Source organism: Vulpes lagopus, chromosome 14 (assembly GCF_018345385.1).
Source record: "Vulpes lagopus strain Blue_001 chromosome 14, ASM1834538v1, whole genome shotgun sequence".
In the NCBI taxonomy this organism is placed as follows: domain Eukaryota; kingdom Metazoa; phylum Chordata; class Mammalia; order Carnivora; family Canidae; genus Vulpes; species Vulpes lagopus.
The window spans coordinates 22,046,030-22,072,148 of NC_054837.1; the positions used below are offsets into that span (position 1 = coordinate 22,046,030).

General features: G+C 34.8%; 1 protein-coding gene across 1 annotated transcript in view; it reads left to right on the top strand.

Annotated features, from left to right (window-relative positions):
* Positions 1–26,119, top strand: part of TAOK3 (TAO kinase 3) — a 181,592-nt gene that overhangs the window by 66,247 nt on the left and 89,226 nt on the right. The window contains exon 2 of the mRNA XM_041728803.1: positions 19,566–19,668. The gene's annotated coding sequence lies outside the window, so the exon portion shown is untranslated. The remainder of the gene's footprint in view (positions 1–19,565; positions 19,669–26,119) is intronic.

Sequence of the window (26,119 nt, forward strand, 5' to 3'; positions counted from 1 at the left end):
AATAATAGTTCACAAAATTGTGAGAAACCCTGAATACCTTAGACTTATAAAAAGCATCTCAAAACACATTTGTGCCTTTTTTGATATGCTATTAAGAGCTATTTTTTTTCATGGGTACCATATTCTGATCTCAAGATAGCTGTGAAGGTCATATGAGTCTAAGTGTTTGTATTAAGTTGAGAGAAGTTTACCTATGGGAAGTAGAAAACCAGTGCTGAAATAAATGAATATTCTTCAAAGGTTTTGGAAGATTTTAATATTTTATATATTTGAGGAACTCTATTTTTTTCTTTTTAAAGCATAATTATCCTTTTAATTTATTCTTATATTTCTAACTACTTAGTCTTTTTTTTTTTTTTTAAGATTTTATTTATTTATGAGAGACACACAGAGAGAGGCAGAGACACAGGGAGAGGAAGAACCAGTCTCTCTGCAGGGAGCCTGATGCCAGGCTGCATCCCAGGACCCCAGGATCAGGACCTGAGCCAAAGGCAGATGCTCAACCACTGAGCCACCCAGGTGCCCCTAACTACTTGGTCTTTAAAACAAAAGCTAGGGCCAGTATAACTGAAGTATTTAAAAGTTGTCATATGGGTTAATGACCTACTGAGAAATGGCAAGGTTTTAAAACAAGAGAAAACCATTTTTGACTAGTAAAATTATCCAAATTAAACTACCAAAATTAATGCTCCCTTTCTAACTTTAACACTTCCATAAATACTGATTAAAATGAAAATTTTTAGAGCATTGGAAAGTAGAAAAAAATGGAGCTTTTAAATGTACTTTTCCTTTTTTATTTAATTAAGTTTAAATAGTTGATTAGTTGAATAGTTCTGATTAAAGGGCTTGCCTTGAAAAGAGAACCCAGTTTTGTAAAAATGGGCTTGCGTTTATGGGGGCATGGAATGGGTGAAGGGAAATTAATAGGCACAGCTGTATGGAAAACTGACATCCCCTTTGTAGCTTTCAGCTGCCTAGCGTGGTCTTCTCCTTTCCAGTGAATAGAAATATACATTTTTTTAATCATAAAAATATAGTGACAGAAGAGCATTGTTTTTAAAACTTTATTTTGTGCCTTATAATTCAAAGGTTAGTCCGTGGACCAGCCATAAGGGCCTGGAGCTTGTTAGAAATACAGATTCTTTGGCCTCAATCCTACTGATACTCAGAATCTGCATTTTAACAAGACACTCAGATGGTGGATGTCCATCAAAGTTTGAGAAATACTGATCTAAGACTTGCAGTTTGAGGCTAAAAATCTTAGGAATAGTAGCTAAATTTCCCTTTTATTTTTAGTGACTTCTGTAAGCATGTAAAAGTAGCATTAATTGACTCATTTCAGACTAATATGTCTTTCCCAATTAATATCTTACTATGAAAAAGAAATTGTGAGAGTACTTTGGAATTTGAGAGGCTTTGTAAGGATGGATTGAAATATGGAGTTATTCCCAGTTTCTGAGAAATAGTTTGGGTTAAAATAAAAACTACCTTATATTTGGGCATATACCCTGGCATTACCAACTGTGTTATCCACATTCCCAAATATTATTATATTTTTGTTATACTTTAAACAGTATGCTATATCTGAATAAACACTAGTTCTTTTGGATTTTCAGTAGGATTTAGCAGATCACTTTTTACCATGTGATTGATTCCAGTATAAAAATATAATTTGAAGGGCACCTGGGTTCCTATATGGAACTCAGTCAGTTAAGCCACTGACTCTTAATTTCAGCTCAGGTCATAATCATGGAGTCGTTACATTGAGCCCCACATGTGGGACTCTGCTCAGTGAGGAGAGATTGTCTCTCTCTCCCTCTGTCCCTTCCCCATCCTCTCTCTCTCTCTCAATAAAAAAACTTAAAAAAAAAAAGGATATACTTTGAGTATCTCCTTTTATTCTTCTAACAAACATTTGTTGAGTGTCTATTATGTGTAAGAAAGTATGAGAGAATGTAGCAGTGAACCGAACAGACAGCAAAGAAACAATAACAATGTAAACAAAATAATTTCAGATAAGTTTAAGTGCTATGATGTAAAGAAAACAGAATGATGATAATCACTGAGAGGTAGAAAAAGCACTTTAATAAGGGTGCTTTGGGAGAGGGCCCTCTGAAGTGGCCACTTCTGAGCAGAGATCTTAAAGCCATACCCCTGCCTGGCCTTCCTGATTCCCATCCTGCTCTACTTTTTTCTTCCAAAGCACTCATCATTTTTTTTTAAGATTTTATTTATTTATTCATTAGAGAGAGAGGCAGAGAAAAGGGAGAAGCAGGCTCCCCTCAGAGCAGGGAGTCCAATATGGAACTCAATCTCAGGACCCTGAGGCAGACACTTAACTGACTGAGCCACCCAGGTGCCCTCATCATTCTTTAATACGTAATTTACTTTATTATGTTTATGGTTAATTATCTGTTTCTCTCCACTAAAATTTAAGCTCCACAAGTTAGGAAGCTTTGTTTCGTTTCTCGAAGTACTTAGACTGGCACATGTTCAGACATTAAATAAATATTGTTTAGTGGATTATGAATTAAATTGAAAGTGCTGCTCAAGTCAGCCTGTCTAAATCACATATTTAAAAATGACACTGTGCTCCAAAAGAGCACAGGAAGAGAAGAATCACTTCTATGTGGAGGAAAAGATCAAGGATCCTACTTTCTAGTTGAGAAAACAAGTATGTTCACAGTAAACTGTTGTTCTTTTAATATCAGCTGTAGGTGATATATATTATAATAAGGATACAAATAAAGTACCATGGTAATTTTGAATTTTAGCTGTCAGAGGTAAGGAAGAGACGTGGAATTTAACTAGGTCTTAAAGAAGCAGTAGGATTTTTTGACTTGTAAAGAAACAAGATATTCCACTCTAAGTAAAAGGTGCAAGCAGTGAAAAGTATGTAGCACATTTAAGGAATAACTAGATAGCTGGTAAACCTGGATTGGAACCATATCTTAGCAGCCTTGAGTATCTTTCTGTGGAGTTTGGATGTCTTCATCAAAGATATTTGAATAGCCAAGTGATACTATTAGAGCTCACTGTCTCAGGAAAATGACATTTCAGACCATGTATGGGAGAGGTTGAAAGCAAGAAAACTTAGGAGACAATTGAATTTACTATAGGTGTCATTCTTTGCTTATGTGACTCATCTCTTCTTCTGCATATAAAATAGCTAAAGGATAAAACTTGACTGTGTAACATTCTTCTGCATATTAAGTCCGGTTCCTGTTACACTTTACCCCTTCAAAGTTAAGGACTTTGGAATACCCCAAGTCTTAAGGACTTAAGGACTTTGAGAATACCCCAAGTCAGTTGTTGTAGGAATGTTTACTTTTAAAAAGCAATTTAATATTGGATTTCAGTGTTTGCTTGAAGAGATAGTCGTACGTTTTTGAAGGCAGTCCTATAGGAGAGAACTGCTGAAGCAGGATAAGGCAACTCTCAACAGGAGCAAACTGCTCTAACATGTATTCTGCCAACATGTATGGGTGCTTGCCCTACCTGCCAGTGGCAAAGCAAAATTAAAAGTGACTAAGAACACTGAGTTACCCTTTCAACATGGGAAATTAGGCAAGAGTTTCAAGTTTTAAATGCTTTTAGCATATAAGTGCATCTCTGAAAGTCCCAGGACAGAATTACCTTAGAAGATTTTAGATACTCGGGCTTCTTTTGCCTTTAAAAGGCACATTACTTTTTACTGAACAGAAATTCTCAGGGATGACTTTAACTTTTTTAAAAGCACAAAGTGAAAAGAAAGTTTTAGATGGAAGGATCTTAATCTTCTGGTTTGGCCTTAGGTAAAGCAAATCACAATAATTAAGCAGTTAACATTCAGGAATATTTTAGACTAGATGGAATCCTTTTTATTTATCAAGCCATTAATTTCTGAAATCTCTGATACAGTGATTTAACCAAAAACTGCTATAGTGTTAACAAGAGTAGCCTTGAGGTTAAACAGGCTAGATTTGAATCCCAGCTCTACCATAGAGCTCTACCCAGGTCTGTGAAGTTTGACCTCAGATTTTTATCTGTGAAATGAGATCAATAATAGTAACTCTTTTGCAGTGTTGTATTAAGGCTTAAATGAGGTAATGTACAGTGCCTGGCATATACTGAGCATTGAATAAATGTTACTATGTTGATGATGCTGTTGATTACATTAAACTATGCCCTACTAACAAAAATAACTCCTCTTTCGGATCCCTGAGTGGCTCAGCAGGGTAACACCTGCCTTCAGCCCAGGGTGTGATCCTGGAGTCCCGAGATCAAGTCCCACATTGGGCTCCCTGCATGGAGCCTGCTTCTCTCTCTGCCTGTGTCTCTGCCTTTCTCTCTCTCTCTCTCTTTCTTTCTGTCTCTCATGAATAAATAAATAAAATCTTAAAAAAAAAAAAAAAAGTAACTCCTTTCTACCTTTAGTGCCTGTGGTAGTCTAAAATAAATGACTTCTTCTGTATTAGTTCTAAAATTAATTCATTTATCAAAGGTAACAATGAAGGAATATTAAAAAATCCTAATAAAAGACTGAATGATGTCCTATAAACCAATATAACTGATATTTTGGACTTGGTGACTAAAAGCAGGCCTAAGTAATGGATTCTAAACTACTTGTGTAAGAATATCATGTATTCTAACTGTGCATAAGGAAAAAATATTACATAGCAGGATTAAGTTTTTGTTTAATGTTAGTTTAACTTTTTTTAAATGAATACATATAGACTTGAACTCCAAAGGGTTTTCTAGATGTTAAAATGGGATAATATCAAATGCCAGTTTTTTAAGATAACCACTAAAACAGATCGGTTCTTAATAATTCTGATATTAATATTTGGGTACCATGTAGTTCAATAAAATACCAAATTTCCATAATAAAGATCAGGTTCATTTTAGGTAAAGCAAGCTGTAGAAATATTAATTTAAAAGACACATTAAGGGGTGATGGTTACTTGCTTAACAAAAATGTTTGCTCTAGTAGTCCTTAAAATCAAAATATTTTAATATATTTTATATATGAATTACTATAATTCAAGAGCATATTTTGGCCACATTTAGTAGGCCAGCCAGCGTGTTAGATACTGGTGATATAAATGTGATCCAGGCCCTCTAGCAGTTTATGGTTCTGATCAGAGACATTTACCTAAGATAATCTAAATCTTGTGTCTATATGATGTATATGAGAAATGTTGCAACATTCTTCTCTGGGGAAAAAAACCCACCCCAACTTAGGGGAGAATCAGGAAAGTTTCCCTGAAGTGATAGTATCTGAGCAGATTCTTGGATGAATTCTAATTATCTAGAAAAAAGGAAAAGAAACAGAATGCCAACAGGTACTTCTTGATATTCCAAGGTAGTGGTTTGAAGTCTCCAGGGCATCCAGGGTGTGGCCCTGGCATTACTAAGGACAAGGTTCAAGAACGGACAAGGAACAGATCACAGAGGGTTTTGTTTGCCATCTACCTACAGACAACTTGAATTTTATATCCTGTACGTGATGGGATTCAAGGCTTTTAAAACATGGAGAAATGGCATTGTCATATTGTCCTTTCAGGTTGATGATGCCTGGCAGTAGTTTAGGGGATGAATTCCATTCACAGACAGCTAAAGCTTTAAAAAGAGTTTTTAAGATCAGGTGGTATATAGAGAACTGATAGAGTTCATTCAGTTTCCAAATTTCAAGTAAATCACTCAATCATGAAGAAATTGTTTTTAAATACCTAAACAAGAAAGTACTTGTAATCACTTCTATCTTGTAGAACTTACACATTTGACATTCATATTCAGAGGTTAGTATTGTTGAAAGATCAAATAAATGTGAAGAGTCTTTGGAAACAGATTTTAGGTCAGGATTTTATACTTAATCAAGCATATGTATTCTGCATTTGTGTTTTTATGTTATTATTATTATTATTATTAAATCATCATAAACTTTTTCTTGTAATTCAGAGTATTTCCCCTCAGTTCTTTGAAGTATCAAGATATATATTTTTTAAAGAAATGTTTTTATCTTTTCCCTCTGCTTTTAGGCAGCTTTAAAAAAAAAAAAGATTTTACTTATTTATTTGAGAGAGAGAGAATGCACATGCACAAGCAGGGGGAGCAGCAGAGAGAGGGAGAAGCAGGATCCCTCCTGAACAGGGAGCCAGATGCGCTGCGAGGTCCATCCCAGGACCCTGGGATCATGACTCAAGCCAAAGGCAGATGCTTAATGGACTGAGCCACTCCCAAGGTGCCCCAAGATACATTTTTGAAAGGAAAAGGATTATCAAAGGATCAGTTTGTCTAGCTACCTGGGAAAGAATATATTTTCACTCTTAATTTAGTAACTATTCAAATATTGCCCAAATCTTAGTCCAGAAATTCCCTAAGGAGGCTCAGGTTGCTATAACAAAATACCACAGACTGAGTAGCTTAAACAACAGAAATTAATTTTCTCTCAGTTCTGGGAAGTCTAAGATCAAGGTGCCAACAGATTAAGTTTCTGGTGAAATCTCTCTTCCTGACTTGCAGAATGGCCACCTTCTGGAGTTGTATTCAAATGGCCTTTTCTCTTTGTCAGTGTAAGAGAGGGAGAGAAAGTGGAGGGAGTGAGAGACAGAGAAAGAGAGGAATGGAGAGAGGGAGAGAGAGGAGGAGAGGAAAAAAAAAGAGAGACAGAGAAATGAGATCAAAATCTTTCTTGTTTCTTTAAAAGCCACCAGTCCTGTCGAATTAGGGTCTCACCCTTCTGACTTCATCTAACCTTAATTACCTCCCAAAAGCCCTATCTCCATATACAGTCATTTTAGAGGTTGGAATTTCAAAATATGAATTTGGGGGTGGGAGAAAGATACAATTTAGTTGATAGCAGAGGCTAAATAGACCTTTTCTAAAAAAGTAAATATAAGTATATACAATTTAATTTTGGAGTTTTGGGGTCCCTAAATCTGATTGTACTAATGAAAACTTTTATTTTCAGGGCAATGAAGTGGAGATAGGAGAAAAATAGTTCCAAACAAACACAAAAAGAACTTGCTAATAGCTGTGACATTTTAGAGAAATTGCATGCTAGATAATCCTTCATTAGTTGTAAGAAGGTTTATTTTCAAAGCTCTTATTTCTACATGTTCTATTATCTCCAGTGTCTGGCATTGTAATCCTGTAGCAGGGAGTCAAAAGTTATAAATACAGGGCTCTCACAGTGCCTTCATGTATTTGGTGATCAGTGGCAGGTAAAATTTGCAGAGACTAAAGGTGTTTACATCTTGGGTTTTTCTTTTGTTTGACTTGGGAACAATTAAAGATTGCTGGGAATTTTGGTTATAGAGAACTCAGGGCATTTGTGTGTATGTGAATCTGAATACAAGATTTTAAATCGAGCAGCTTGCCAAAAATCATAGAATTTTAGGGTTGGAATAGAACTTAGAAATTGTCTCATCCCCAAGACCAGGAAACTGAGGTTTAGAGAAATTAAATAACTTGATCAATGCCACAAAGCCATTTAGGGACCAATATGGGCCTAGGATCTATGATTTCTGTCTTCCAGTTCAGAGTTCTTCCACTGCACCATAATGGTGTTCCCCATTATGATTGGCAAGTAGTCTTTGATCATGAATTCAATCTAGACTATAGTACTAAGTCATTAATATTAAACTACTTAAAAGAGAGCCTCCTTGAGCCCATCTTCAATATATTCTAAATCTGAAATTCTGATTACAAAAAGAATGTAAAAAACATTTTAAAATATATTAATAATGAAAAGATCAGTTGGTTCACTTTTTGCTATACTGCACATATTTTCTTTTTTAAAAAATACATTTTTTCCATAATTGATATGAAGTAAAAATTTAGATTCATATAAAAATCTAAATTTTCTTTCTTATAGTATTCTTTTGACTATTCATCTCAATTTGTTAGACTTAGGGAAGTAATTTTGAACCTTTTGATTGAATGGAGTAAAATGAAGAGAATGCCTAATTATAGAAACATAATATTAGTTTAGCATTTGTGTAGCATTCTCTAAGAATTCAACTACAAGATATTTCCCCAAGATTTTATTCTCAGCCTTCTCTTTTCTCTCTATTCTTTACCTGAATTACTATAGTTCCTTCTTGAATTTCTTATCTACCTTATACAAATAATTCCAGATCTGAATGTCTAGCTGCCATTTCCCCTGAATTCCAACCTTCATTTCTTACTACTTGCTGTATATCTCTCCCTGGATGCCTATCTAGCACTTAAAAGTCAATTTGGCAAGAAAGCACTCATCATTCTTCTACCATTGAACTTGTTCCTTCTACTAAATTCCCTATTTTTGTTCACAGAACAATGATCTCTTTTGTCACTTGTTCTTACAGCTTCAGAGCTAACTTTGACTCCCATGTCTTTTCCAGGCTATTCAGCGTCAGTTGCTGACTTTAAGCTGTGTTATTGTGTTATTCTTGCATCCAGAGTCATGGTATCTGCCTCCTGATTTCAGTTTTATTGCCAACGTTCTAGGATATGACTATTATTCTTCCTAGTTTCGTAGCCTTAACCTGACCTCCCTGATCTAGTCTCCTTTAATTCCAATTCAATCTTTTAAAAATATTTTTTACTTACTTTTTTCACTGGAGAAAATATAGAAAATACATAAAGATAAGAAAGAAAACAAAATGCCTATGCTCCCAATACTCAAAGATAACCACTATTAACATTTTGGCCTATAGTCTATCAGTTTTTTTCTATGATGTGTGTATAGTATTTTTAAACAAAATCTTCCCAATTCAGCCTATATATTACTGCCAGAGAATTAGAGTATTATTCTTGAAGCCTGAATCTAATTTAAAATATTTTTTCATCATTTTCAAAAAAAGCTTAAAATTATTTGCATGATATTCAAGATCCTTGAAAATCTAGGCCCAATAGATTCTTCTATGTCTTTTTCCAAAGGATTCTTGTCCCAAATCTGCAGAACAAAGTTACTTGCCATTTCTTAAAATGCTGCAACCTCCCATCATATGCTCAGAGCATTTCCTAAAAATTCTACCTGTTCTCTGCAGAGCAATCTAAATGTCATCTCTTCCATGAACCCATCAATCACCTGCCCATCCCCATCCCCTATTCTTTATAGAGTTGGAAGTTCTCTTTCCCTCATTTGAACTTCCATAGTACTTACAACATTCAGTGGTTCTAAGTAATTAGTTTCTATGTTACATATTTTTCTTAACACCTAGCACAATGTCTTAAGCATAATGGATATCTAGTAAATGTTGAATGAATAAGTGAATGAATGAATAGTTGAGCACTACTTCAGGGTCACTATACCTCTTACTAAACTCATGAAAATAAGATTTTATAGATACAGAGGAAGCTTAAACAAATAAAACTTAGGTTAGAAGGAATTGATTAAAGAGACAAAATTAGTGGAATGCTACAAATCCAAGTTTATCACTTAGCTTCTGGGTTGTGATGTGGCTTTTGATCATTAATGAGTAGATACTTATAGTATGGGTTGCCCATTGCTTGATTATCCTGTTTTGAATAGAAGGGAGGCCATGTTACTCCTTCTGCTATGGATATGGAAGAAGAACAGGTAGATATTTCTATCTCAGTTGCCTGGCAGCTGACATGTGGACATGTGACCTTGGTAAATCAGATGTTCCCACCCAGGACTATGAATCTTGATAGCTCAGGGCACAACAGAGACAGGTTTTGGCAGTTGTGAAGGGGTTAAGAGTTCAGTAGAACAAAAGCAAGTAGCAGTGGCAGCTCAGACATTTACCATAGAATGATCTTGAATGTGCATTCGCCCTTTTAGGGCACATTTTCTGAGCTTTCTGGTTCATTCTGTGAGATAGCGTATTCTAATGTGTGTTTTCCAAAACCAACAAACAATTCAATTCTGACACTATCTGTCTGGAGCTCATGTCAGACCCCATAGGTTAAGGGCTCCATCCCACAAAACTGCCCCCCAGACCCCCCACTTAAGATGCCTGCCGCAAGTCCATGTTGTTACCTTTGCTTCAGACTGACCAGCTACATATTGGAGGTTCTCATAACACTGTCTTCAGGTTCAGTTAATTTGCTAGAGTAGCTCACAGAACTCACAGAAACATTTACTCGTTTACCAATTTATTGTAAAGAATATTATAAAAGATACAGATGAAGAGGTACAATGGGTGAGGTCTAGAAGAGTCCCCTGCGCGGGAACTTCTGTCCCTGTGGAAGTGGAATATGTCACTCTCTTAGATGCATTCACCAACCTAGAAGCCCTCCAGACGCCATCCTTTTAGGCTTTTATGGAGGCTTCATTATATAAGCATGATTGATTAAATCACATGCCATTGGTGATTGAATTCTTTATCTCCAGCCTCCCTCTCCTCCCAGAGGTCAGGAGGTATGGCTGAACATTTCCACCCTCTAATCAGGGTTGGTTCCCCTGATAATCAGCCCTCCATCTATAGGGGCTTTCCAAAAGTCACCTCATTAACAGAAACTCTGGTGTAATTGAAAAAGGACTTCTTATGAATAGCAAGACTCTCTACGTTATTGCTCTTATCACTTAGGAAATTCTAAGGTTCTTAGAGTTTCTCTACCAGATGAAGACCAAATATATATTTCTTATTCCAAATCACAAATTCACACCTATAAAAAAAAAGTCTGGCCTTAGTTAGCCAGAGTTGGTGTCTATCACTTGCAACCAAGGACCTCATAGCAACTGTTATCTTTGGTATATGCAATGGAGCAACATCATACATGAATTTCACCTAATTCCCAAAACAAAAGGTGAAATTCTACAGAAATGAGACCACCAAAGCCAAAAGGTATAGGAGTGAGAGCTATTCAGTGGAACCACAGTGGAAAATGCTAAGTTATTCTCTACAATTTTTAAAATAACAGTGTATGCTATATGAATGTGATCAAGGAAGAATTACATTCACATTTAGCAAATCTTCCTGAATCTACTAACATGCGTGGCATGTTATTTAATCCTCACAATATTCTATTAATTTCTATTAATAGAACTTATAGAAGCTTAACAGGAAACAGAATGAATTAAACTCTATAAACAGGCAGGAACTCTTTAGAATTCCTCACTAATATCCACTTATACTGGTTATCTTGAAGAGAGAATGGTTTGAATGCCCAAATTTCTGTAGATGAAGAAAGGTGTTAGAAAACATTGTTTTGTTTTTAGTAATTCTAATATATTAATGTTGGCAACAAACCACACAAGTATAACAATATCTGAGACTTTGTCACCAGTCACCAATAGATATTTTACAATATAGTTATAGAAATCTCAAAATATTATTTATGTTCATTGCTCTTTGAAATTACTGTAGTTATTAGACTCCCTACTAGCTCTCATTACTAAATGAATAAAGCAGCATATATATTACTATATCACAAATTTTAAAAAATATTTTGGGGATCCCTGGGTGGCTCAGCGGTTTAGCTCCTGCCTTTGGCCCAGGGCGTGATCCTGGAGACCCAGGATCGAGTCCCATGTCAGGCTCCCTGCATGGAGCCTGCTTCTGCCTCTGCCTGTGTCTCTGTTTCTCTCTCTCTCTGTATCTCTCATGAATAAATAAATAAAATCTTCAAAAAAATAAAATAAAAAATATTTTGGTAACTTTATTTCAGCATAACTGCTTTCATTTGTAATTCCAAATAGTTAATTTTTTTCTTTTAAAACATTATCGAAGAAGGACGTGGACTTCACTAGGCTGCCAAAGAGATCAATGTCCTGGAAAAGGTTAAGAATTATTTTTATACTGAAATTAATATAATACCATATGTTAACTGTACCGGAATTAAATTAAAAATCAAACATTTAGAAAAAATTGAAAACGTCTTTTTTTTTTTTTTTTTTTTTATGATAGTCACAGAGAGAGAGAGAGAGAGGCAGAGACATAGGCAGAGGGAGAAGCAGGCTCCATGCACCGGGAACCCGATGTGGGATTCGATCCCGGGTCTCCAGGATCACGCCCTGGGCCAAAGGCAGGCGCTAAACCGCTGCGCCACCCAGGGATCCCTGAAAACATTTTTTAAGAATTACTTTTATAGTTTTCTTTTTCTCCATTAGACTAGCTCAATGGCTTCAACACTTAACTATGCATGAGAATTAATTTAAAGGATTTCACAAACAGAGCCATGTATAGTTGATCCTCGAACAACATAGGGTTTGAACTGCATGGATCTATTTATATGCATGTATTTTTCAATAAATGTAGCAGAATATGATAAATGTCTTTTCTCCTTATGATTTTCCTAATATTTTCTTTTAACTTTATTGTAAGAATACAGTATATAGTACATATACATACAAAATTGACTGTTACCAGTAAAGCATCCACTCAACAGTAGATTATCAGTAGAAGTTTTGGGGGAGTCAAATCTATATGCAGATTTTTTACTACACTGGGTGTCAGTGCCTCTAACTCCTGTGTTGTTCAAGAGTCAACTGTATACTGGATTCCCAAAGATAATTTGCACTGTATGAAGTTTTGGCCTTAAGTGTCGACCTTTGTACCTAACCACTTTGGGTAATATATGATTACAGTCTAAAGTGTTTTCAAGTAGATCCACAGACTCCTGGAAATTTAAATACATGAAAATAGCTCTAAAAGTTCTCTGTGAGATTTTTTACATGTTATATCTATTTTGATGATTATCTCCTTAAAAAATGCATAGTGAGTCATGTGGATAACCACTTTATTACCATACTTCTGTGATTTGCTATTATTTCAGGGCATGAGTTTGTGTTTGCCATAGCCCCAGTGCCAAGTGGTACTACTCTGTCTCAGAGTAATAAGACAAGTATAGAGGTGATATTAATGCACAGATGTTGGGTTCTTGCCTTGTGAAGACCAGATGATGTCAAGTCAGGCTGTATAAATGAATTTTCTCCAGCAGTACAGTTAGAGAAAAGTGGTGGGAGAATTAAGCCATCACATGGTGAGTAAACATAGGGCCATATTTGTTTTGGGGGTTACTATATCAACATAATAATACATCTATTATATTAAATCAGTGTTTTTAACTTGGATTTGGGGAGTTTTGTAAATTTGTTATATGTTGTATAAAAGCTTAAGAAATTTATCATAGTTTTATAAATAGGTAGTTTTAGTAGTTCAGGCCACAGACTTTTGAGTCCTCTCTTCTTTACTCCTCTCTTTCTTACTCAGTAAGAGCAGCAAAGCCCATTGTCTGTTCCTTCTCAGTTATTCCAGAATTAATCCACTTCTCACTAGCTCCACCACTACCTTCACCTTGGTATTGACTACCATCATTTCTTGCCTGGACTTTTGTAACAGCTCTTTACAGGTCTCCCTGTTTTTGGTTTTTAATATTTGTCTATTTATTTTAGAGAGAGTGAGAGAGAAAGAACGTGCCAGAACATACAGGGGGAGAGGCAGAGAATCTTAAGCAGAATCAGTGCTCAGTGTGAGCCTGAGCCTGAGCCTGAGGCAGGCTCAGTCTTACAACCCTGAGCTTACAACTTGAGCCAAAACCAAGAGTCAGGCACGTAACCAACTGCACCACCCAGGCACCCCAGGTCTCTTTGTTTTTAACTGTGTTCCCATATAAACTGCACACAGTTGTCAGAGTGGTCCTTCATTTTTTTTTTTTTTTGAGTGGTCCTTTAAAATATGTCACTGCTCTCCTAAAATGCTTCATTGGCTTCCCATCTCACCATAAAATCCAAGGTCTTAATCATGTTATGAATACCTTATCTCTTCCCCTGCCACACTCCCCATTGCTCACTCTGTTTTAGCCATACTGGCCTGACTTTTCTTGAAATACACCAGGCAATCTTGCTAGGCTCTCTGCCTGGATTGCTCTTCCTGGCTAGGTATCTTTAGAATTTTTACTTTACTTCCTTTAGCCTTTAAGCCTCTGTCAGTTTTTATCAGAGATCTATCCTGACCACTAACTTTGTTTTATTTTATTTTTCTTTATAATATTTATTACTACTTGACATGTCCATATTCACATGTTTCTCTCCACTAAAATATAAGCTCTATGAGAAGAGGGAAGAACCTAAAGCCTTGTTCAGTACTGGACATATGTTAGGCCCTTAATAAATATTTGCTGAATGAATGAATAAATGAATAAGTAAATAAAGTGAATAACTAAAAATAAGAAAATGTTGGGATCTGTGAGAATTTTTCATGAGGGATTTGAATATTAATCAAGTTTAAGAAACTGAAAGAGTAAATTATCATTATGTATTACAATTATTTAAAGTTTTCATACCATACACATGGCTAAGTGCAAAGTGAAGACTTCAAAGCCTGGTCAAATCTTTTAGAATAGTTTAGGATTTATGTAGACATGCCAGCACCATTTTTGTACTGGTATTGACTTACATTAACTATCACTTTTTCCCCAACTTGATTTATCATAGATTTTAAGTTGCTAGCTTCATATCAGGATATCAGAACAAAAATTTCAGTGTTAAATTTATGAAATCCAAAGGAGCTTCTCCTTTCCCATCTTTCTCTCAATCTAAACGTATTTTTTTATGGAGGGGGAAAATGATATTCATTAATAAAACAATATATTTACTTTTTAGCACACATAAAGGTTTTTTTTAAGATTTTATTTATTTTGAGAGAGAGTATGCACATGATTTGGGGGAGAGGTAGAGGCAGAGAGAGGGGGGGAGAGAGAGAATCTCAAGCAGACTCCACACTGAGCGGGAAGCCTGACATGGGGCTCAGTCTCACGACACTGAGATCATGACCTGAGCAGAAATCAAGAGCCAAATGATTAACCTTGAGCCACCTAGGTGCTCCACACATAAAGTCTTAAAGGGTGACTCATAAGAGTCCTCTTCAAAATATTTAACATCAGTTGACCCAGAAGTAGACTAACAGTTATCATTGTTATGATAATCAATAAACCCCAGCCACTTCTGCATTATTTGCTGAGTAGAAATTAGATGACTTTAAGGTCCCTTTCCAGTTATCAAGTGCTATGATATATCATCACAGTGGGCTACATGATCATAATGGCGTAAAAAGCAACTAGCATCTAGTTTTATTTTCAAAGTGAAAGTACCATGAAAATGGTTTACTTCAGAATAACGATTACATATTAGTGGCAGAGAGTAGCAGCAACAGTTTTCTTTCTTTAAAAATAATTCTCTTCAAAAAAAAAAAAAACAATTCTCTTCAAGTCTGTGTGGGTAGTTTATTATAGGAGGGAAAATAACGGGACTAGTTCTGACTTTGAAAAAGTCCTATCACCTATTTGTACTTCATTTTTCATTGCTGTAAAATGAAGATTTTATATGCTTCTACCCTCTGGGAGCAAGATGGTGAATAAAATAATAGGAATTTACAAGCTAATTTAGAGTAAGGTTTAAGTTTCAGAGCCCCTTGTTTGTACCAGCCCCTTCTGAGGCCCTAACACTTATTTCTGTGTGGGAATTTTGTAAAAAAAAAAAAAAAAAATTATCTTAAATAGATACCCGAATTTTTTTATACTTCAGCCTACATAACTGAATCTACACTACTTACTCAAGTGTTATGAAATATTTTGGAGCAAAAAAAAATATTTTGGAGCAATAATAACACAGAAGGCCAATTTTATGTTTAATTAAACTTTTCTTGACCACCCTCCAATCTATAGCAAAATAGAAAAACTTTTAACTGTTTTGAAGTCTGACTTGGACAGCTTGATTCAGAAGGAGGTTTTCTGGAATGGGGAGCAGAAGACCTAGATTTTAATTTGAGGTAACTCCACTACATAGGTGTGATTTGACACTTAAGTTTCCTGAGATTCAGTTTAAAAAAAAAAAAAAGAGTTGAAATGTCTGATCTCTCAAATCTTTCCAATATGAAACATTCATTCTTACTTCCTAATGCTGAAGTGTTGTGGGTTTTTCAAACTAGTTGGCTTCAGGTTTATTATTGAAGTAGTTGTGACTACAACATTGAAAGTCGACTAAGATCTTCCATGAATCATCTTTCTTGAAAGTTTCTGGGAAAAGGGAAATAATGAAAATTATTTATATTTTACTCTGTATCAAGCAGTCTTCCTTATATTAAATTAGGATATCTGTGAAAAATAATGTACTTGATTATCATTATTGAAAGATTTCCATTTCTTAGAATAAAGAGTGAAGAAAATTATTCCAGTTGCACGTCTCTGATGAAATCCACTACTCTAAGCTGGCTGGGTTGTTCAGTTGGCCCAAGGGCCTAAGACCAGAAATACTGCATTCTTGGCAGAGTTCTCAGTTCTCACTATAAATGCAGTACCTGAGGTTGCAGAGGTCAAGGAAGAGGGAAAAAATAATTCCATGCATGTCATTTCATCTTCAGTTAATTCTTAAAATGCATTCAATCCTCTTAAAGGAAAAATGTCCTTGTTCATATTTTCAGGAAAGGATGAATTTATAGATCACTTTGAGAGTAAGATTGGAATAGAAACGGGAAAGAGATTTCAGCAGATTTTTATAGAGTACCTGCTATGTAAAGATGTCACAGGGCCCAGCAATTCAACTCTTAGGTATATAATCAAGGGAAATGAAAATATATGTCCACACAAAAAAGTTGTGCACAAGCAATTATAACAGCATTATTCACAGTAGCCAAAAGGTCGAAACAGCCCCAAATGTTCATCAGCTTATAAGTGGATATACAACATGTGGTATATTTATATAAGGAAATATTATTCAGCAATAAAAGAAATTAAATACTGATTCATGCTACCACATGGACAGATCTTCAAAACAGCATGCCAAATGAAAGAAGCCAGTCACAAAAGACCATTCAAAGGAAATGTCCAGAACAGGGATATCTATAAAGACAGAAAGTAGACCAGTGATTGCTTAGGAATCAAGGGGTGGTAGGGTAAGAGCTAAAGAATATAGGGTATCTTTTTTTGTGGTGACTAAAATATTCTAGAATTGACCATGATGATGATTGCAAGTACCAGAGAATATGCTAAAAACCATTGAACTGTACCCTTTAAATAAATAGGTGATTTGTATGGTATGTGAATGAGATCCCTCCCAAAAAAATGGCTTTTTAGAAAAGATGTCATGGGAAACAATGATTAAACAAAACATAGGTTTAGAAATGTATCCTCCTCTAAAGAAGCCCTTGTCATCCAGTTAAAGTATTAATATATATGTATTTAAACTAAAGGGAGAAAATGGCAGGTCTCTTACCAGAGGTTATGTTCACCTGGACTGTGAGAGTGGTTGGGGTTTGGATATTCTAGTCAGAGGGAACAGCATAAACAAAAACAAAGCTATGAAAATATAGCTTCATTTTTTTTCCTGATTATAGAGTTGAAGAATTTTAATTAAAGTAGTGGTTTAAGGCCAGTTTTGAATGTTAATTAGGTAAAGTTATGCTTTATACCATAGACCATAGGGAGACACTGAAGGATTTTGAGCAGAGATGTGATATTGTCTGACCTTTGCTTCAGGAAGATGATTATGATAATAGTGTTTTCAAGATGAATTCCAGAAAAGATAGACTAGAGTCTGACCAAGTAGAAGCAGAGGAAAGAGATAACAGAACTGGAAAGCAAAGATACAGATACAAAGAAATACTTAAAACAGAATTGTGAATTAACAGAGACAAGGACAAGGGAAAGGTTAAAGTTAACTTAAGGTATATGTGAGAGGAAAAACCAAAAAGATATCTGAAAATATAGGTCTAGGGCTTGAAAAGGAGGTCCGCACCATGTAATGCCATAATATTACTGGAAACCGTTGAATGGACAAAAATTAGGATAGCAGCTCACAGTCCCAGAGCTTCAGGCAAATACTTGGAGGAACTTTCATTTAGAGATCAGAGAGAAGAAGAGAAATTGTAGAAGGAACAATTTGGAAAAACAAGAAAGAATAGTTTTATGGAACTCAAGAGACCTTTATAAAGAAAGAAGGGAGCTTGTAGAATGAAAGAAAGCTGAGAACACCCTTTAGGTGTAATGGGCAAACTTCACAGTATAGCTTTCAGTATCAATGGCATGTGCAGTCTTCCAACAGAGAAAAAGAAAGATAAAACCAAGAAAGTGTAATTCCTAGAAGTTGTAGACTTTATTTTAGAATATTTAGAGAGCTACGCAACTGAAGATAGAGAATACATGTTAAGAAAATTATGTAAGAATGAGGAAATATTTAGAGAAAGAAAAATACTGAGCGTATGTGTCCATAGCATGTCCAAATGAAGTGAATAGTTCATCCTGCATTTGAAATTAGGAAATGAGAATGTTAGTAAATGCCTAATTTTAAGTTGCTTTCTTAGAAATCTTCCAACTAGTGTTCCTCTAATAACCTAAGGAATATTTTATTGAAGCTATAGTCAGATTAGATTAGCAGGATAGATATGCAGACATGGCAGTTATCAATTGGTTTGATGGTTAGTTAAAATGTGGTACAGAATTCAGTTTTTAGCTGCCACTTAATCTAACATTCCACAGCCAGAGAATCAGAGTGAATAATAAAAATAATGAGAAAGATTAGTTTATAAATATAAACTTGAGAGGAGTTTGGGATATTCCTCATTCCTCAACAGGAAAAATGTGAAAGTGGAAGTCATTATCTTTTTTCTAGTTTTTCCCCCCTCTATAAGGCCTTCATCTCCAAAGCCAGTCAGATTACTTAAAAAGTATTTCAATATGCATATTATATGTTTTAAATTGTTATATTCTTTGAATAACTCTAGTTCTAGAAATCCATTCCAAAGAAAACCCTAAAACGTAAATAATGTACACAAAGATCTTCAAAACACAGTAATATTTGTAATTGTTCAACAAAGAGTTGAATATAGCCTTGGTTTCTAATTGTGGAGAAGGAGCTGTTGAAGGAACCCCCAAGATATACGTTGGGAGATACACACTGAGCAGTCATTAAAATGAGCATAGTAAATAGTGATAACATGGCAAAAATGTTTGTAATCTAGAATTAGATAAAAGAGGTAAATTGTGGAATTATATGTACAAATGATCTCAACTGTATATAACAAAATAAGTATGAACATGAAGAAATAAATATGAGCATAGAGAAAAGTATGCCAAATTGTTGATGGACTTTGTCCTCGGTAGGATTATAGATTTTTCTTCATAACAATATTTAGTTCCCAGATTTTCTATATTGGGCATATACTTCTTTAATAGATAATAAAGAATAAACATTATGCCCCAAATGAAGAAGACTAGTTATAGGGGAGCCTATGAACAGGGAGATAGATGAACCGATGTAAATCATCATGCTGATTGGAAAAGCAATTCAGAATATAAGCTTTACTGACAATCAGCAGCATCACTACATGCTATCAGATTAGTCCTGTCTACTGGTAGACTCTATTGAGTTTCCCTGGACCCAAACAAACCAAAGGAAGTCTTAGTGTAGATTCTGAAATATAAGGACACTTTCATTTTTCTGATATGTCCTGTGAAAATGTAGCCCAAGTCGTTGATGTGAAAATCTTATATTTTGCATTTGTCATTCACAAACATATGAAGATAAAAGTTTTAAGTTTGTAATATTACATGTGTAAATTTGTAAAGCTACCATATGATCAATTATTGCTTCTGTAATTTTGGTATTTTAATTATGTTATATTCTTCTTTTTCCATAGGTGCACCATAAATACAAAAGACTGAAGTTTTAAAAGAGGACAAAGAGTTTGCTGCTAAGATGAATCTGAGCAATACAGTGTATTTTGTGCCATTCACAAAAAGGTATTGTCCATAGATTAATGACATAGCTTTCTCCTATAAAGTGGAAAGATATAGTATCTTCTAGTTTTTCAATAATTAATTTTTACTGTATTTGTAAGAAAAAATAGGAAGTAAAATATTAATAAAATCAGGATAAAATATTCTTTTATTAAAATATTTTAGTTTTAAATTCTTTCCTTACAGATTTTCATTATTCTCAGTCATAGCTTACAATTTAGAGAAATACTTGGTTAAAAGAAATGAGCTTACCTAAGGTTTTTTGGGTTTGTTTTTTTTTTTTTTAAAAGATTTCATTTATTTGAGAGAGAGAGAATAAGCAGGAGTGGCAGGGACGGAGCAGAGGGAGAGGGAGAAGCAGACTCCCCCCTGAGCAGGGAGCTCAACGCCAGGCTTGATACCAAGGGCCTGGAATCATAACCTGAGCCAAAGGCAGATGCTTAACTCACTGAGCCACCCAGGTGCCCCTTACCTAAAGTTTCTTGCCTCCTATTATCAAATTATCTTCTGGAAATATATATTGACTTTTTTGTTGTAGTGCTTTATAATTAGACTTTGAAGTAACAAAATTTTTCACATCACTTTTCCTCTGATTATAGAAGTAATAGACTTTGCAGAAAATTTAGAAAATATATATAAGCAAAAAAGAAAGAAATATAAAATTACCTGAAATCACAACACCTATTTCAGATAAAACAAGCCTGTAAAGAAATCCAAAGTTGGGGATGAAAGAAGCCATATTTCCCATCTTCATGGTCTCATCCTTCTTTATGTTCTTTTTTTTTTTTTTTTTTCTTTATTTTTTTTCTCTTTTTTTTTTTCTTCTTTATGTTCTTTTAACTTACATCCTAACTTTTTTGCTAAAACAAAACAAAAAAGACGTTGCCTTATATAAATTCCTAGAAGAATATTACCTGGTCAAAAAATGTATCCATTTGGGCAGCCCGGGTGGCTCAGCGGTTTAGCCCTGCCTTCGGCCCAGGGTCTGATCCTGGAGACCCTGGATCAAGTCCCACGTCAGGTTCCCTGCATGGAGCCTGCTTCTCCTGCCCACCCCCCCCTGTCGCTCATGAATAAATAAATAAAATCTTTAAAAAAATGTATCCATTCTGTTCTTCCAATAATATATAAAAATGACTGTTTCCTTATGCCCTCACCAAAAACAGTATCTTTTCTCTATACTTAGTCAGTTTGGTAGGTGAAATGAGGTGTCTTATTATTTTAGTTTTTTACTTCTTTGATTGCTAGTGAAACTGTGTATGTTTCATATCATTAATAGCCACTGCTATTTCTTTTTAAAATTTCTTATATATGACCTTTGTGTAGGTAGGTGTATGTATATGTAGGGGTTCACCTGTCTGACATGTTTCTATTGAAGTATAATTAATATACAGTGTTAGTTTCATGGGTATGAGATAATGATTCAACAATTCTATATATCACTGAGTGTTTTTCAAGATAACTGTACTCTCAAACCCCTCCCATTATCTACTTCACCCCTGCACCCACCCACCTCTGCTATCACAACAACTACTGGTTTGTTCTTTGTATTTAAGAATTTTTTTGTCTCTTTTTTTCTTTATTTGTTCATTTTTCCTAAATTCGACATATGAGCAAAATCATATGGTATTTTTTGTCTTTCTCTGACTTACTTCATTTAGCATTATACCCCTTAGGTCCGTCCATTCATATTGTTGGGAATTGCAAGATCTCATTCTTTTTTATGGCTGAGTTAACATTCCATCATGTGTCTATGCATGGGCATGGGTTTGTATACCACATCTCCTCTATTCATTCGTCCATGAATGGACACTTCAGTTGCTTCCCTATCTTGGCTATCGTAAATAACATTACAATAAACATAAGAGTGCTTATATCTTTTCAAATTAGTGTTTTCATTTTCCCTGGGTAATGGAGAATATACCAAATAATGGAATTGCTGGCATATATGGTAAATCTATTTTTAGTTTCTTGAGGAACCTCTGTACTGTTTTCCACAGTGGCTGCACCAATTTGCATTCTTACCAACAGTGCAAGAGTGTTCCTTTTTATCTACATCCTCACCAATACTTATTATTTCTCATGTTTTTTATTTTAGCCATTCTGACAGGTGTAAGGTGATATCTCCTTGTGATTTTGATTTGTGTTTCTCTGATGATGAATGATATTGAGCATCTTTTCATATATCTGTTGGCCATCTACATGTCTTCTTTGGAACAATGTTGATTCAGGTTCTCTGCTCATTTTTAATCAGATTGTTTGGGCTTTAGGGGTGTTGAATCCTGTAAGTTCTTTATATATTTTGGATATTATCCCCTTATCAGATGTATCATTCCCAAATATCTTTTCCCATCCAATAGGCTGCCTTGTTGTTTTGTTGTTGGTTTCCTTCTCCATGCAAAGCTTTTTATTTTGGTATAGTCCCAATAGTTTAATTTTGCTTTTGTTTTTCTTATCTGTGGAGACATATTTAGAAAAATGTTTTTATGGCCAATGTCAAAGGAAGTATTGCATGTGTTTCCTTCTTAGGAGTTTTATGGTTTGGGGTCTTAAATTTAGGTCTTTAATCCATTTTGAGTTTATTTCTATGTATGATATAAGAAAGTGATCCAGTTTCATTCTTTTGCATGTAGCTGTCCAGTTTTCCCAGCACCATTTGTTAAAGAGACTGTCTTTTCCCCATTGCATATTCTTGCCTCTTTTGTTGTAGGTTAGTTGGCCCTATAAGCATGGGTTTATTCCTGGGTTCTCTATCCTGTTTTTTGATCTATGTGTCTCTTTTCATGACAGTACTATTCTGTTTTGCTTACTACAGCTTTGTAGTGTATCTGGAAATCTGAGATTTTGATACCTCCAGATTTGTTCTTTCTCAAGATTGCTTTGGCTACTCAGGGTTTTTTTGGTTCCACAGAAATTTTAGTATTCTTAGTTCTGGTTCTGTAAAAAATGTTGGTATTTTGATAGGGATTGCATTAAATCTGTAGATTGCTTTGGGTAGTATGGACTTTTAACAATATTGATTCTTTCAACCCATGGAATGTCTTTCCATTTTTTGTGTCATCTTCAGTATGTTTCATCAGTCTTTTATAGTCATCTATCTGATATTAAGAATAACTTTTAACCAGCACATATTTTGCAACATTCCTACTTTATTTGCCTTTCAGTTTTGTTTGTTGCATTGTTTTAAAACAAACTTCTTGGCTTATAACTAACATAGAATAACCTGAACATATTGAATGAATATGTTATGCCATCATATAGATCTGTGAAGATAGTAAATATATCCAACACTTCCAAAAGCTCCTTTTTAATCCCTCCATCCCACCTCTTCTCACTCAGCCAATTCCTAGGCAACCACTGATGTGCTTTCTGTTACTTTGGATTAGTTTGCATTTTCTAAAATTTTATAGAAATGCAGTCATAAAGTACATACTTTTTTTGGTGGGGGTCTATCTTCTTTTCCCTCAACATAATTATTTTAAGATTCATCCATGTTGTAGCATGTGTCAATAGTTCATTTTATTGCTAAGATGCATTCCATTGTCTGCATGTATGACAGATTGTTTATCTGTTCCTTTGTTTTTGGTTTTTTTTTTTTTTAAGATTTTACTTATTTATTCATGAGAGACACACAGAGAGAGGCAGAGACACAGGCAGAGGGAGAAGCAGGCTCCATACAGGGAGCCTGATGTGGGACTCAATCCCGGGACTCCAGGATCACGTTCTGAGCTGAAGGCAGACACTTAACCACTGAGCCACCCAGGCATCCTGCATCTGTTCCTTTGTTGATGGGGTTTTGGGTTGCTTCCAGTTTGGGCTATTAAAAATAAAGCTGCCACAAACATTTGTGTACCGGGCTTTGAATGGACATATGCTTTCATTTTTCTTTCATAAATACTTAGGACTAGAATGGCTACATCATATGATAGATACATGTTTAACTTTTTAAGAAACTGCCAAACTGTTTCCAAACTACCATTTTTACATTCCCACCAGTAGTATATGTAAAATACAGTTACTTCACATCCTTGCCAACATCTGGTATGCTCAGTCTTTTTAAGGTTAACCATTCTAATAGGTGTGTGTAGAATTTTAGTAAGATTTTAGTTTGTTTCTCCCTAGTGAATAGTGATATTAAGCATCTTTTGTTTAGTTGCCATCTACATATCTTCCTTGGTGAAGTGTCTGTTCTAATCTTTTTTCCATTTTTATTTTTTTTTTAAGATTTTGTTTGTTTATTCATGAGAGACACACACAGAGAGAAAGAGGCAGAGACACAGGCTGAGGGAGAAGCCAGCTTCATGCAGGAAGCCCTATGTGGGACTTGATCCTGGGACTCCAGGATCACACCCTGGGGCCAAAGGCAGGCACTAAACTGCTGAGCCACCCAGGATCCCCTCTTTTTTTTTCCATTTTTAAAATTGGGTTATTTTCTTTTATTGAGTTTTGAGGATTCTTTATATTTTCTGGATACAAAAGTGATATTATGAGATATATTTTGCAAACATTTCTTCCAATCTGCTGTTTGGCTTTTCATTCTCTGAACAGTCTTTCAAAAAGTGTATATTTTTCATCTTGATAAGCCTAATTTATCAATTACTTCCTTTATAGTTAATGCTTCAGTTCTTATATCTAAGAAATCTTTGTCTAACCCAACCTCAGAAAGATTTTTTTTCTTGGATTTTTTTCAAGGATTTTTTTTAATTGTATGTTTTATATTTAGTTCCATGATCCATTTGAAGTTAATTTTTGTATATGGTGTACTTAGGTATGGATCAAAAAAGATCCTTTTTTGTGTGTGTATATATTTATACAATTATTCTAGTACCATTCATTGAAGACTTTTTTTTACTGAATTACCTTTGCACCTTTATCCAAGTTCAGTTGTCCACAAATGTGAGGGTCTCCTCTGGACTTCCTATTTTGTTGCATTTATTTGTTTGCCTGTATATGCTAGTTTCACACTATCTTGATAACTGTAGCCCTATGATAAATCTTGCAATTAGATTATGTCAGCCTCCCAACTTTGTCTTCCTTTTCTCAAAGTTGTTTTGGTTATTTTAGGTCCTTTAGCATTTTCATATGCATTTTAGAATCAGCTTCTCAATTTCTTTTTCTTTCTTTTTTTTTTAAGATTTTTATTTATTTATTCATGAGAGACAGAGGGTGAGAGAGGCAGAAACATAGGCAGAGGGAGAAGTAGGTTCCCTGCAGGGAGCCCGATGTGGGACTTGATCCTAGATCTGGGATCACACCCTGAGCCAAAGGCAGATAGATGCTCAACCACTGAGCCACCCAGGCATCGCCCAATTTATTTTTCTAAAGAAAAATCAATATTGATTCTTCTGACCTATAGCCACAGTTACCTCTCTTCATTCTGTCTTTAAGTCCTTTCACCATTATTTTATAATTTTCAATATATAGGTCTTGCACATTCTTTGTCAGATTTATCCCTAGGTATTTCATATTTTTATGCTATTATGATGTTTTAAAGTTTTGATTTCCATTTGTTCATACATAAAAGTATAATTAAGGTTTATATATTGATCTTCAGCTTGTATTTTGCCACTTTGGTTAACTCAGTTATTAATTCTAGTAGCTTTTGGTAGATTGCATTGAATTTTCTACTTAGGTGGGTTTGTTCTTTGTCAGTAAAAGTATAACTCCTTCCTTTCCAATCGTAAAAGTATAACTCCTTCCTTTCCAATCTTGATGTCTTTCATTTCATTTTTTTCTTGCCATATTGCACTTTATAGACCATCCAGCACAATGTTGAAGAGAAAGGCTAAGAGCAGACTTCCTTGCCTCATTCCTGATCTTAGGAGGAAATAATTTGGTCTTTGACCATTACATTTCATATTAGCTATAAATGCTTCATAGGTTTCCTTTATCAGGTAGGGGATATTACCTTCTATTCTGAGTTGGCTTAGAGTTTTTATCAGGTTTGAATTTTGGATTTTGTCAAATGATTTTTTGAAATCTTTAGAGATGGTCACTTGGCTTTTTATCAGATTGTTGATTGGGGGAATTCCATTGCTTAATTTTTGAGTATTAAACCAACATTGCATTCCTGAGATAAATCCCATCTACTTATGATATATTATCCATTTTAAATATTATTGAGTTTTATTTGCTATAATTTTGTTATCAGTTTTTGCATCTGTATTTATAAAGAATTTTGGTCTGTTTTCTTTCTTGTAATGTTAGTTGTTTCTGGTGGCAAATAATAAATCTGGTCCCTGTTACTCCATCTTGGCTAGAAACAGAAGTCCATTCATTATATTTTTTAAGATAAAGAAGTTATAATTGTATATAATCAAACTTACTGATTTTAGTTTATGACTTTTGCCTCTGGTGTCTTGCTTAGTGAATAAAGATTCACCTGAAATTTATTTTAGAAGTTTTTGTGGTCTCTTTTTTTTATATTTAAATATCTGTCTCTTTTGAGAATCAT